At 46.0% G+C, this 15,412-nt stretch overlaps 1 protein-coding gene across 1 annotated transcript in view; it reads left to right on the top strand.

Annotated features, from left to right (window-relative positions):
- The window catches only part of cacna1db (calcium channel, voltage-dependent, L type, alpha 1D subunit, b), a 760,213-nt gene that overhangs the window by 345,545 nt on the left and 399,256 nt on the right, over window positions 1–15,412 (top strand). The window lies entirely within an intron of this gene.

Here is a 15,412-nt window from a genome sequence, read left to right as displayed (position 1 = left end):
ATACTGGTGCGGGTCGGGCTGTCCCACCATGACCGGCATCCTTAAATCCTTAATACTATCCCCATAACAGTGTAGTTAGATTTTCCACAGTCTATTGGGACAGGGTAGACTTCAGAGGCTAGGCGGAGCTGGCACGGGCTTAATGAATTGCTGTACGGGTGGAAGGCTGCGAGGTGCTTGTTCCTGATCCAAGAGGGGACTACACCTTGTTTTAAATCCTCAAGGTTGTTGCGGCCCTCGCCCAACAACCATGCCCCATACAGTATGCACACCTCATTCTGTGCAGCCTGGTCAGAAGCGTTTCTATCCTCCTGTATGAGTGCATTCACTGTGCATGTTTTTCCAGCTCAGCCACTATTTCTTTTAAATAGCCTGGTCCTCGTGTAGTTCTGATCCTACTACAGTGTTCCCCCGTTTCAGGATTTTTCCTCAATTGGGTCTTTAAACTGTTATCTGTGTTTGCAGCTCTATGTCATCTAGGCTGTTTATTACAGAGGATGCTGTATTGTAGGTAGTGAAAACGTCGTTTATGATTCCCCTTCTAGGTCTCCCTGAGCCCATGGTGTCCCTAGCTTTTAGGGTGTGTAGGTCTGCTTTGCCTACATTTCCAAAATCTAACTCATAAAATTTCTTGAACATGTCTCTAAGTAGGGCCTGGTATAGCAACTCTGTTTCCTTCGGACATCATGCAGGCAGGTCTACCTCGGTAAGGTTTAATATTGCTGACGCTACTGCATAATGTACCCCCTGAAATAACACCTTTTCGGTCGGTACCAATACTAATCCGTTCCCAGGTCCCTTGCTGGTGGTAGGACACCTTTCTATTACTGTGCGTATTGGTGGGGTTGTGGGTAGGGGTTTCTTAATGTGTGCTCTTAGTTTGGGAGTGGGGAGTGTGGGACCGCGCACCCGTGTAGGCTCGAGTCCCACTCCATCCCTTCCCCTTCATCTTGCCATTGCCTGGCAAAGGTGATCGATATGCCTGCGGGACAAATACTCTCTGATCCCCACATGCAAACATAAATTCCTTGTTCGGATTCCCACCATTTGTCCCAACACACTTTTACTCCTCCCCGTATCCCCGTGATGGTGCGGTACGTATCATTACTGAGTCTTTCCCAGTCCGATTATTGGTCCCATGCGTCCTTGCTGAGTTTTCTGAGCCACCACCATCTTCCCCGGGGAATGTTCCCTTTGTAAGTCAAACACACACACTTTCCCTCTGTAACACTGACTCGGGCAGCGATGATCCGCATCCGGGGGCATGGAAGTGAGGCCTCCCCGTAGGTGAAACCTTCCTGGCTGGAGTAGCGGGTAGAGTTAGATCCCAGCCACCCTGGCCATATTCCCTCGTGGGCGTAAACGGCGAGTTCTTCCACGTCGCGGTGACCACCCCCGGCGGTTACGATCGGTGCTCTCCCTCCCAAACACCCGTAAATGAGGGATTCTTCCATGTCTCCTCGGTCGCTGCTGCTCACCCTTATCAGGGCGAGCAGGATTAGGATCCTTCTCATGCTGACCTCTTTTCTGTAGGGGCACATGAAACAGATTGTCTAGCCCTGAGAAAGCTCTCTGGCTTGACAAAGGTGACTGAGTTCCAAGTTGGGCTCATAGTCTTTAACTGACAGGCTGTCTTATTCAGTTCCTTGTGGACTGATATCTGCTTTTAGCTTTATCTCACAGTCGTTCTACTTGTTATCTTACCGGTGCTTCCTTATTAGCCATACTGGTAGATTCTTCTTACTCCCGGGCATTACCCGGCCTGTGCTTCTTTTAATAGCTGCATAGGTAGATTCTTTTCCTTACCCCAGTTAACTACTACATATATACTTATCAGTACACAGATAAATCTTACACTATTCTAAACTTATTCACTAAACATACTTAAATTCATATTGCTAAACATCCTTAAATTCACATCGCTATATATGTACATCTGCCACCCATCTCCGGGTGGTCAGGTTAATTCCTACCTTCTCTCTTTCTTCTTCTTCCGCTGGGTGTCCAGCGAGGTAGGCAATAGGTCGGTCTGCACCGTCCAACCCTAAGTACCCTGACCGGATGTGGGTTTGAGTCCCACACTATCGGGGGAACGTCCCCTCCAGTGCTGCAGCACACCACTCCTTTGGGGGTGGCTGCCTGGTTGAGGGCTACGGGCTGGGGACTCCCACTTGGTGGCTGGTCCACCGCTATCTCTTCTGGGGGTCCCTTGTTGCCCGAGGCTACCGGCTGGGTAACCCTGCTCGCGGGCTGGTCTCTGACCTTAGGTGCCCTTTTGCGGCTGGTCCCTTTCCCGGGGCTGAACCATTTAAATTGGAGCGCTGGTGACCACGGTGTCTTTGGCTGTGGTGTGCAGGGAGTCCTTCTTAAGGCTCCGGCTGCTGGGGGTGCGTCCGAGTCCCAAATGATTGGAGGGACAGCTCCTCCGGTAACACAGTTCACCGCTCCTCTAGGTACAGTCTGTGGGTCTGCCACATCCCCTGTGGGATTTACACAGTCGGGAGCTGTTGGCTGGGGGACCCTGCCTTTCGCACAGTTTACAGTTTTTGGCTGTCCCTTGCGTTTAGCTGCTGCCCCTGGGTTGAAAAGTTTGCACTGATTTATGTGGAACCACTTTGTTCGGCGGGGCAATTTTATGGCATAGACCATGGAGCTTGCCTTGTCGACAATGTGGTACGGTCCTATGTACAGTGCCTCAAAGACCCCTACTCTAGCGTAGTTTCTCACCATAACCTGGTCCCCTATCTCCCACTCATGGTGTTTGCGGGGCTCTAGCAGCAGTCAGTTGCTCCGATGCTGTTTTCCCATGTTGTTAGCAGCCTGCCAGTGAATCTGTTTAAGGTGTTCAAACAGATTCCTGACAAAGCTGTCCTGGTTCGCTTCCCTTAGCTGACCTTCCGTGAGTACCGGGGCTAACACATGGGTGGGGGTTCGCATGGCTCTGCTGGTCATGAGCTCGTACGGGGAGTACCCCGTGCTCTTTGACTGGCTGGCCCGGATTCCCATGAGGACCAGTGGTAGGACCTCTACCCACCCGTTGGGTGAGTCCCCTGTCTCTTTGTGCAGCCTTTCTTTTATAGTGCGGTTTAAACGCTCCACAGGCCCGGATGACTGCGGGTTGTGGGTGACATGCCATTTCCCTTTGATGCCGAGTACCTTGAGGGTCTCATGCATCACCTGCCCAGTGAAGTGACTCCCTTGGTCAGACTCCACGTATTGTGGTAGTTCCCATCGGGAGAACACTTCTCTGACCAGGATCCTAGCTGTTCCCAGGGCAGTGGCTGTTCGGCATGGGAAAGCTTCCACCCATTTGGTGAATACATCCACTAATACTAGGCAGTACTTGTAGCCTCCCTGGGCAGTGGGTAGGGGCCCGATGCAATCGATCTGGATCGACTGCTAGGGTCCCTCTATCCTCCTGATATGTCCCATAGACACCTTTCTTTTCTGGGGGTCGGGGTTGTTGGCCGCGCACACCAGACACCTAGCGCAGAACTTGCCGACGTCTTCCCTGAGTCCTGGCCACCACCCTGCCTGTTCCACTCATTGCCAAGTGGTCTCAGGTCCGGGGTGTCCTGCTCCTGGACCCACGTGGGCCAGCTGGAGGAATTCTCTCCGGTGTTGTTGCGGTACTACCCATTGCTCACCCCTAAACAGCATGCCTTCTTTAATGGGAATTGCTGCGGTGCCGTACGGGCCATCTATCCTTCCCCCTTTAGCATGTTTAGAACAGTTTTGAGGACGGGGTCTTGGGTCTGAACCGTTTTTAGGTCCAGGGGCAAAGCTATCCCTGCCTTCCCTGCCGTCCCTACCCTGCCCCTGACTGCTGTGATGGGTCCTGGGTTGTACGGATCCCAGAGCTTGCCCGTGCGGGGCCCCTGCTTGGCTAACATGTCAGCCTGCTGGTTTCCCTTGCTACGGGGTTCTGTGGTGGAATGTGCCTTCACCTTATATATGTAGACCCTATGGCTTTCATGATCTTTTCCAGTAGGGGCTTAATTGCCAGCGGTCTCCCGTCTGCGGATGTGTATCCGCGGCGGGACCAAATAGCTAGGTACACCGTACACGAATTGCATGTGAACATACTGTTTGAGCAAATCGTGTATGGGGTAGGGAATTTTTCGGGGTGTGTGACTACATACACCATCGCAGACAGTTCAGCATGCTGGGCGTTCATAGTACTGGGGAGTTTAATCGCCAGGGCAATGCCTGCCTCGGGGTCATAAACTCCGCAGCCTGTGAGTCGTTCACCTGCAGATACCGTGCTTGAACCGTCCACATAGATCTTTCGGTCTATGGGGTGTAACCCAGCCTGAAAGCCTATGTTAATTTACCACACCCCTTCTATGGAACACCGGTGGGCTGTCCCTGGATAAATCATGTTGGCTGCGAGTCTTGGCTCGCAGAGACCCTTTACCCTTGGGTCCATTTGGGAGAGGAGCAGGGTGCAGCGAGCGGTGTAGGCACTTCTCACTGTCCCGTCCTTGATTCTCCCGTCCAGGAGCATTTGGGTGGGTGTATGGTGGGTAAGGAGTGTGATAGGGGACCCCCCTGTGAAGATCAGTGATCTTTTCACAGCCCAGTGAGTGGCTAGAAGGTGCTGCTCACAGTTGGAGTATCCTTTCTCCACGTCCAAGAGTATCCTGGAGGAGTAGACCACCGGCCACAATGGAGAGTTCACATGGGTAGCTATTGGTCTCAATACCCCCTGTTTAACCAACGAATCCAAAGCTGTTTCCATGTCTGCCTCCGCCTCCCTGGGGAAGTTGTACTGTTTCTGTGGTCGGGTCATGGGGTCCCCATCTATGCTAACCTCGACCCCATTTATTCTCCCACAGTCGTGTTTGTGAGTGGCAAAAGCTGCAAGGTTTTTCCTCACATATTCTTGATATTCTACAGGGATGTTACTGACCAGTGATTCAAGGTCGTAACCCTCCTTTGGTTTCATGGTGCACATCGTCCCTTTTCCATGTTTACCCGGGATAACCATCACCTCACTCTCCTGTCCCGTGCAGACTGACCCCCAAAGACAGTGATTTCTTAAATCCACTAGGATCCCGTGATCTAGGACGAAGTCAGCCCCCAGGATCCCTCTCCCTTCCTGCTCCCACTTCATCAGGACACAAGTCCACTTAGTGTGGAGTGTTCCTAAATGAATGGAGAGCAGAACGGAGAATGAGCCAGCCTGTTCAGTGCCTGTGAAACCCACCAAGCTGTAGGGGACCCCATTAGACAGAGGTGAGGCAGCAGGGTTAGTTGCATAGACAAGGGTGCTTGAGGCACCGGTGTCCAGCAGGTAAGTCCCTTTAACCTTTTCCACTTCCATCTGTATGGTCAGTCTCCCCCACGCATCATACTCGAGGGCACACAGGTGGACAGGCTGTGCCTGTCCTAGTCACGGTTTTGGTTGGGAGGGGGCAGATGGGATTTCGGTACCGGTGGCGGTGGCTACCTTTCCAGGGCCAACTAACATGGCTCGGAGCGCAGTTAAAAAGGTCTTGAATGAGTGGGGAGGGACTGGCTTATCTGTCTCGGTCTTTTGGGCAGGGGCTGGAGAATTCTTTCTTACGCTATTCTTCCAAGGATTTTTACAATCCCTTCTCCAGTGCCCACTCTTTCCGCACCCAAAGCAGGTACGTTTTGTATCGGAGGAGTTGCCCCCCTTGTGGCGCCATTCCCTCTTATCTTGGCTAGGTCGGATTTCATGAACCCTTCCCTTTTGTGGGTGCTCTTTTGTCCCTCTGCCGTTTCTGTAAGCTAGGGTCAGCTGCCTAAGCACTCCCTGTTCTGTGGCTTGGGAATCTCTGGGGTTGAACCAGGCCTCAGCCTTGGTTCTTATTCTGGGTAAACTGTTAGCTACTAGGCTTCGGAGCCAGTGTGTTAATTCATCCGGGTTTAAGTGATTCCTGTCTATGTCCCCACTACAGGCGCTTTTGTACACCGGCCGCAGTCGGTCTGCGAAAACCTGTGGAGTTTCTCCTGTGAGCTGCACCGTTTTCTCTACTCTAGAGAAGGGACTCCCGTCATTGCAGTCCATAGCTTCTAAAATGTCCTTTTGGACGGCAGCAAGTATTTTCTGTCCTCTTTTGCTCTCAGTAGAGAGGGACTGGTACAGTTTGCTGTCTAGAGATAGGAGAAGCATCTTTGCCATTTCTGCATCATTGCACTCATTAATTTCCCTTGCCTGTTCCACTTCCACAAAGTGAACTGAGGGGTCTCCCTTTGGAGTTAGCTTTCCCAGGTGGCTTATCATAGCCCTAAGCTGGTGGGGAGTGTGGGGGACCACAAACTGACTTTCCGGGGGCCCTGGACCCCGTTAAGGGTGGCCGGGCCAAATTTCTGTTTGACCCTGGTTCTGGCTCTCCCTGTTCTGGCTCGCCTCCCTCTCTTCCCTGCGGCCAAGCCTAGCTGAAACTCGGTGCTGCAGATGGTGGTGATTCACTATCCCTGTCCACCCCGCAATTGATTTGCCCCTCCTGCTGCTGAACCGGTGTAGTCACCGGTGCCACAGGTAGTGGCCAGGTAGTTTCTTCCTTCTCTTCCAGGTTTACCTGGGGCGTACCCGGGCTTATTAGGCATACTATGCCTTTTGCCTTGGACAGAGCAAGGTTTAAACTTTTAATTTGTTGCTGGCAGGGACCGTGGTCTCCTGATTCAAACCCATTAGTGCTAGCTACTTTATACGCTGCTTGCACTTCTTTTAATCTTTCCTGGAGCTCTTTTACCTGTAGGGTGAGGCGAGTGCTTTCCTCCCTCAGTGATTTTTCATTACTTTTGGCCTCGGTAACCTGACATTGAAAATAGTCCTGACTGTTTTTAAACCTTTCCATTATTTGGGTCCTTTCCTATTTTAGCTTATGGAGTTCTCCTGATAATCTTTCTTCTGACATAACCCTTTCCTGATGGTTCTCTGTGCATTCCCATATCTCTGCCTGTAATGTTTCATTCATTCTGTCTAGCAGTTGGACCTGTCACTGTAGACAGACCAACCAAATTGCTTTCTTTGCTGCTTCTTTGTGATCTTTGCTTGCTGTCCACTGGGCTGCAGCATCAGCTGGATGCTCAGCCTGCAATAGACTAAACACCCATTCCTTAGTTACATTCACTTTCTTATACACACAGGAGGAAATCCTCTCTTCCATTTTGGTTCTTTGCCCCAAACCAGCACTCTCTACATCACACCCCGTGTACCAGAGTTGTGCCATGGTCGCCATTTTGTAAGGGGGAGGGGGTGGGTGGTCTCTATGAGGGGGTCAGGTTCGCTTCTGACCAACTTGAGTGGTTTTGAATCACTCCCCTTCCCTTGGGTTCTGTACTCTGGATTTATTTCGGGGGGGGTGGTGGTGTGACAAAAGTGCAGAGGATGCTGGTTTGATGCAAAGAACTTTGGTTTTATTACAATCAAGGTAATACAGGCTTATTACTCTCGTGAGAAAATATACGGCCAAACTTACAATCACTCCAATAAAGAACAATACAAGGAAAGGTACAAGGTCAAACTTAAAATCACTCTAATAAAGAACAGTACAAGGAAAGGTACAAGATCAAACTTATAATCACTCTAATAAGGCACCATACACTACACATTCAAAGGGGGTTGCAGTAAAATTATACCTCCCACCTCCCAATACCTAATTCTAGCTAGGTTAGACTCCAGGGCAGGCAGGGACTTATGATTACCAGTCCTTTTGATAGTTAATGGTAGATGGTGATGTTCTTCCTTCCTTCAGGACTTCAAGACTTCGAGGCTGGAGAAGTTAGTTTACAACTGTCACGTTGGTTTCTCTCCTTATCTTGATGAGGTAGTAGCAACCACCTCTCTCCTCTCTCTCTCTCTCTTCTCTTCTCTTTCCTCTCTCTCCTCCCTCTCCTCCCTCTAACCTCTGTTGAAAACAGTGGCCAGTTATACGATTTCGGTGTTCTAATCTTGCCGTCCAATCTGTTCACAATCCTTTGTATAATTTTGGCGGGCCTGGTTCTTCTTTGTAATATTTTGTCGGGCTCATTAAAGTTGATATGTCTTGGGTGGGTTGATGTTCGAAAACTGTTTCCTGATGGAAATATTAATTTGGTAATTGCAATATCCTTTTGTGCTTAGTCTTTCGCATACAGGCTGGATTGGGCCTCTTTGTGATGTATATGCTGAAATAGTTTGTTCAGACCCATGTTGATGGGGAGCCACCTCTGGGTGATACTGTGATGGTAATGTCTCTTGTGGAGGAAGATTTTCAAATCCTCATTCTTCCAGACAGGTTAACTCAGTCCTCACACCCAGACAGTTCCAATAATCAAGTGGGCTTCTTTTGTTCCCTAAGTCCGCCCACAGGCTTGAATTTGTCTTGTAAAAGTTCATAATTCTATTAAAGTTCGTAATTTTTTCCATAAGCACTTTAGAGTTCCAAACTATTGGGTAGATAGTCCCAAATTAAATTTCCTTTCGAATGAGCCCAAACACAGGGGGGTTCTGGTGAATTTTGCTCTCTGCATTGCCGGCTTCAATTTTTCACACCTAGCAAATCTGTGCTAGGGATAGTTGACTGTTGGCACCAAATTATCCCCCAACACACTGAGTCTGTATACAATGTTGAGATGGCAGATGATTTTAATCATTAGGAGAAACACTCATCATAGCATTAGGATTGTACCAGTAGCTAATGAGTAAATGGAAAATCTTGGGTAGATTTTTACTCCAGACATGGAAGAGACAGGCAGAGGGTGGAGCGCCTCGTTTTTGCTGGTCGGAGCCTTGGTCTATTTCAAGGGTATGGCCTCATTACCATGCCAGCATCAGCTACACATCACAAACAGTTGTCCCACTGGAGCTCGATGGCTCTGGGCTGGTGCAATTCCGAGTAGCCCGAAGGCTGACCCAGCTGGCAGAAAGATAGGACCAGATGAGTGCAATCACGGTGGGTGGGCAGGGATGGGAAAGGGGGTGTGCACAGACACCACCCAGTTGTCTCTCTAAATTGCATCGGGATGCTATGTACATTATAGGACCCCCAATTTGTATACAGTTGATTGAGGTGGACCCATGGACCACTTAGCAGAAGGTCTTAGTAAATATGGTGGCAGAGTGGTAATGAGGCAGTAAGTTATGAACAGATATCTTAACACCTTCACTGTTTCATTTCCGCAAGGTGGGGCAAGTTAAAATCGTCCTAGTAACTCAATTTTACGAGTATGTGCCCATTTAAAGGTAAGTGGCTGCATTTTTGAACTTTCAAGATCATTTTACAAACATTTTCCTACAGCACAGTTTCTTATAACAGCTCGTGCATTAGCAATAACCAATGTTAAGCAAGAGAATTCCATTGGACAATCCAATAGCTGCACTGGTTTTTGAGGTGGAAGAGGACTTCATGCAGAGAGAACAAAGGCAGAGGTAACTTTATCTCCGATGTATGATGCTGCCTTGACCCACAATCTGAACTTTGAGACTGAGGCATATCTACTTGGACATGTCTGAAGACACCTCCCTCCACTATCTATGCTTCAAGAGGGAGACTGTTGTAGAGTTATGTTGTATTCTGGAACAAGACTTGAATACCAGATCAACCACAGGGACAGCCCTATCTGTGGTGTTGCAGGGAAGTAGCTTCTAGTTTTTTCACATGATCATCCAAATTTTCAAAGGTTCTTCATTTTGTGATCCTTGGATGAACTCCAGTAAACCTTCCGTTTTAATATTAGTAAAGCATTAAAAATAGTGTGTTTAATATCTAATTGTTGAGGCCTTTTTTATTCATTGCTGAAAAAGCCAGCATTTATTGTTCATTCCGAGTTGCCCTTGAGTCAGTAGTGGTGGGCCTTCTCCTTGAATCGCTGCAGTCCACGTGGTGCATACTGTTAGATAGGCTGTTCCAAAATTGTGAACCAACGACGGTGATACATGTCCAAGTCAGGATGGGTGTGACTTGAGCAGGAACTTGGAAGTGACAATGTTCCCATCACTTACTCACATAATAATTTTGATATAGAGACTAGTGACATTGACTGTCATTTGAACTATCTTTTATTACTCATGAAGTTCTACATTCTGGTATTTACTGTGTGAATTAGTGACATGTAGGACTAATTTATTCTCTGGTGGAAAAAAAGTCAAAACTCTTTTATGATTATTTTGAACCTTCCAATGAAATTGCTGCATGCATGATTTCAAGCGCACATTTCTTGAAATTGCAATTCCATTAGCAGGAATGAAAAGAAAATTAGCCGGTTACAATGGACCAGTAATAATAATCCTTTAATACCTCTAAAGTAGCTAATGGCAACTCAACCAGTATATATGTCAGAATGTTCATTATTCTAAAAGCAAGTTGAGCAGTTTTTGTATGAAACAAGGAAAATTGAGAAATTCCTGATTTATCCAGACACATACACTTCCAGTATACGTCCATTGTCTTGTAAAACAAATCAGATGTGAGTATTCACAGCTCCCTGTTAATGATCTTCACAAACTCACTCATTACAAAAAGTATTGTTTAGTTTTAATTTTAGTATAACACAACAACAACTTGCATTTACATAGCGCCTTTAATGTAGTACAGGTTGAGTGTCCAAAATCTGGAATTCCAAAATTCGGAATGTTCCGGAATCCTGACACTGGGCCGATCCGTGGGGGGGTTGTCCGGAATCTGGAAAAAGTTCCGAAATCCGGACATTTTTTTAAACCGATTACCGCTGCGAGTTGGGCGTGGGGGGTGGAGGGGGGAAGTAAAATACCCCCAAAAATTTCAAAAAACAAAAAATAAAAATTCACAAAACCCTTACCTATTAAATCGCTGAAAAAGAATTAAAAAATAAAAACGTAAACATATCTTTTTGGCAGATCGTCAACGCAGGTTTTTCCCGGCTGCTGACCCGGAACCGCCGACCCCGGAACCGTTGACTCCATGCCCTGCCGGAGTCCCCAGGCCCTGTCACCCTCCGGATCCCTCGTTTGCTGCCGCCCACACCACCCCCCCATCCCCCTTACCTCGGCCCAGGCGTTTCTGGATTCGGGACGTCGGAAAGATGTTCCAAAATCAGGAAATACCAGAAATCCGGAATGGCCTCAGTCCCGATGTTTCCGGATTCAGACACTTCACCTGTACAACGTCCCAAGGTGCTTCACAGGAGTGTTATAAGACAAAAAAATATTTTTGACACCGTGCCACATAAGAAATTATAGCAGATAACCTTGGTCAAAGAGATAGGTTTTAAGGAGCATCTTAAAGGAGGAAAGAGAGGCAGAGAGGTTTAGGGAAGGAGTTCCAGAGTTTAGGGCCCAGGCAGCTGAAGGCAATGCCAATGATGGTTGAGCAGTTATAATCAGGGATGCTCAAGAGGGCAGAATTTGAGGAGCGCAGAGGGGGTTACAGAGATAGGGAGGGGTGAGGCTATGGAGAGATTTGTAAACAAGAATGAGAAGGTCGAGGAGGGATAGTTTACTCACAGAGTTAACACACAGAGCATGAAGGCACGAAGTTCTACAAGTACAGTTAGAAATATTTGACAAAACTATTATTAGATATACTACACCTGTATTCCCATTCCATTAATTCTTGCATAAGTGCTTGATAAACTCAGTTGGTTAACATACATATTTCACTGTGATATGCAAAAGATTTTATGTCAAGTCCTCTATTAAAAATGATACAGAATTAATATTCTCTATTGTGGAAAACATGAAATAGATTGGATTTTAATAAATCTACTTAGCATTTGTTGGTAGTACTGGGTAACTGGAGGTTTAGAACAATCGCAACATTTATTACCCATTGGAACATCATGCCCATATATATTCTTCTAAAAGTTTACATTTTCTGTATTAGAAATGGTTATCCAGATTTGTAGATAATATAGAAATTCTACCAGAAAACAAATTTCTTTTAAGTAAGAAGCAAATTTTCTTGAAGAATCGCAATCTCAGTCCGAATTATTTTATCTCTTTAATTTTTTTCTAACTTTTTGTGTGGATTTGCTTTTCCTTTATTGCTTCTATTGTAATTTTTCTTTACATTTGTTCTTTCGTGTAGGTTTCAACTTTCACCAGTCGGCCAAAAACTGGCATTGCAGATCAATCACCCACCCGCCGGTGAAAGTTAGAATCTACCCTCATCCCCACCCCCGTCATCTCTTTTTATCTCCCTACTTTTCTTTGGGGCTCAAATAATAAGGATAAACTGAATATCAATGCTGTGAAATGTCATGGTGCGAAAGAATGTTCAGTCCATACTTTGTTTACTCTAGTTTTACTTCGATCCAGAGTTTATCATTCCAAGACCATATAAGAAAATCCCAAGTGCGGTGTCATGTAATCACTACTTCCAGAATTATCTCAAGAAATACATCTTCTTCAGTATTGTCTTGCATATTACACTTGCTGTTTCACTTAGGTTCTCTGTGTAAAGCAAGGTTGCCATTTATAAGCTTTACCATTCCGTTTTTTCGATCTTATACATTCCCTTCCTTCATACACACACACCCTTCATCATTCTAAGTTAGAACAGCAAGACTATCAATCTTGGTATGAGACTTTTCAGTTATGGATCAGTTATACACACCTAGCATCTCTTTGTGCTAAAATCCTACTGCCTTCTCTTCCGCTGTCACTAGAGGGTGGGTGGTGGATGGCTTGGAATCTGAAAGTGGAACTAGTTGGTAGTGATATGTGATAATTTTATAGCCTATTTTAAATAGAAAGGATAGTCTCCAAGCAAAATTTCAGTGTGAAAGAGTCTTATAAACATAAATAAAAGCATGAAAGATACCAATAAACATAGTGTAACATTTTTAAAATTATTCCATTAACCCAGTACAGAGGTACCTTTTCTTGTCTCCTCTTCTGTCCTTTAAAAACTCACTTTTCTCTAGTTTCCCCCCTTACCGCCAAATCCCCACACAAACAACATCTACAATAAATACTCGCCTTCCTTCACTCAAAAGCTAGGGTGCTGCCCTGCAAAGTATTTACCCGTGAATATGAGCTCCCTCTGGTGGATACAGCACACGTGCAAAACTAGTGGTGCACAATTAGTATTTAGTTTGGACCTGTTCTACACTGAATTTAAACAAACATAAGAACATAAGAAATAGGAACAGGACTAGGCCATACGGCCCCTCGAGCCTGCTCCGCCATTCAGTAAGATCATGGCTGATCTGATCATGAACTCAGCTCCACTTCCCCACCAGTAGGACCATCCTCTCTGCATCCACCTTGTCAAGCCCCCTTATAATCTTATACGTTTCGATAAGATCAGAGGCCCAACCTACTCAACCTTTCCTCATAAGTCAACCCCCTCATCTCCGGAATCAACCTAGTGAACCTTCTCTGAACTGCCTCCACAGCAAGTATATCCTTTCATAAATATGGAAACCAAAACTGCACAGGTGTGGCCTCACCAATACCCTGTGTAGCTGTAGCAAGACCCTTGGCCTTCCTGATCATTTGCTGTACATGCATACTAACCTTTTGTGTTTCACGCACAAGTACCCCCAGGTCCCGCTGTACTACAGGACTTTGCAATTTTTCTCCATTTAAATAATAACTTGCCCTTTGATTTTTTTTTCTGCCGAAGTGCATGACCTCATACTTTCCAACATTATACTACATCTGCCAAATTTTTGCCCACTCACTTAGCCTGTCTATGTCCTTTTGCAGATTTTTTGTGTCCTCCTCACATATTGCTTTTCCTCCCATCTTTGTATCATCAGCAAACTTGGCTACGTTACTCTCAGTCCCTTCTTTCAAGTCATTAATATAGATTGTAAATAGTTGGGGTCCCAGCACTGATCCCTGCGGCACCCCACTAGTTACTGATTGCCAACCAGAGAATGAACAATTTATTCCGACTCTCTGTTTTCTGTCAGTTAGCCAATCCTCTATCCATGCTAATATATTACCCCCAACCCTATGAACTTTTATCTTGTGCAGTAACCTTTTATGTGGCACTTTGTCAAATACATTCTGGAAGTCCAAATACACCACACCACTGGTTCCCCTTTATCCACCCTGTTCGTTACATCCTCAAAGAATTCCAGCAAATTTGTCAAACATGACTTCCCATTCATAAATCCATGCTGACTCTGCCTGACTGAATTTTGCATTTCCAAATATCCTGCTACTGCTTTAATAATGGACTCCAACATTTTCCCAACCACAGACGTTAGGCTAACTGGTCTATAGTTTCCTGCTTTTTGTCTGCCTCCTTTTTTAAATAGGGGCGTTACATTTCCAATCTGCTGGGACCTCCCCGGAATCCAGGGAAATTACAACCAATGCATCCACAATCCCTGCCGCTACTTCTCTTATGACCCTAGGATGCAAGTCATCAAGTCCAGGGGATTTATCTGCCTTTAGTTCCATTATCTTACTGAGCATCACCTCTTTAGCGATTGTGATTGTGTTAAGTTCCTCCCCCTCTATAGCCCCTAGACTATCCACTGTTGGAATATTGTTCGTGTCCTCTACCGTAAAGACTGATACAAAATATTTGTTCAGCGTTTCTGCCATCTCCATGCTCCCCATTATTAATTTCCCGGTCTCGTCATCTAAGGGACCAACATTTACTTTAGAGACTCTTTTCCTTTTTATATACCTATAGAAACTCTTGCAATCTGTTTTTATATTTTGTATTAGTTTACTTTCATAGCCTATCTTCCCTTTCTTAATCATTTTTTTAGTCATTCTTTGCTGGCTTTTAAAAGCTTCCCAATCTTCTGTCCTCCCACTAGTTTTAGCCACTCTGTATGCCCTTGTTTTTAATTGGATACTGTCCTTTATTTCTTTAGTTAGTCACAGATGGCTATCTTTTCTCTTACACCCTTTCCTTCTCACCGGAATATATTTTTCTTGAGAGTTGTGAAATAAATGTACACCACTGTTCATCAACCGTCCTACACTTTAATCTATTTTCCCAGTCCACTTTAGCCAACTCTGCCCTCATACCTTCATAGTCTCCTTTATTTAAGCTTAGTACGCTGGTTAGAGATCCAACTTTCTCACCCTCCATTTGAATTTGAAATTCAATCATGCTATGATCACTCATTCCAAGGGGATCCTTTACTAGGAGATTGTTTATTAATCCTGTCTCATTACATAGGACCAGATCTAAGATAGCCTTCCCCCTGGTTGGTTCTGTAACATACTGCTCAAGGAACCCGTCGCTTATGCACTCTATATACTCCTCCTGAAGGCTACCCTGACCAATTTGATTTGGTCACTAATGAAAGAATAAATAAAAGTTCCAGATTGTTCCTTCTCACTGACAATTTTTTTTTTGGGGGGATGCAGTGGGGGCAAGGTGGGGATTGGGGGGCGCGGTGTAGGGATGTGGTGGGAGGCGGGGGGCGGGAGTGTGATTTGACCCACACCCACCATACCCACCTTTCTGTTGTTGTGATATTTCAAAACCTTCCCCTACTTTAA

The sequence above is a fragment of the Pristiophorus japonicus genome, chromosome 12, assembly GCF_044704955.1.
Source record: "Pristiophorus japonicus isolate sPriJap1 chromosome 12, sPriJap1.hap1, whole genome shotgun sequence".
NCBI classification, from domain to species: domain Eukaryota; kingdom Metazoa; phylum Chordata; class Chondrichthyes; family Pristiophoridae; genus Pristiophorus; species Pristiophorus japonicus.
This window is presented reverse-complemented; position numbering and strand designations above follow the sequence as displayed.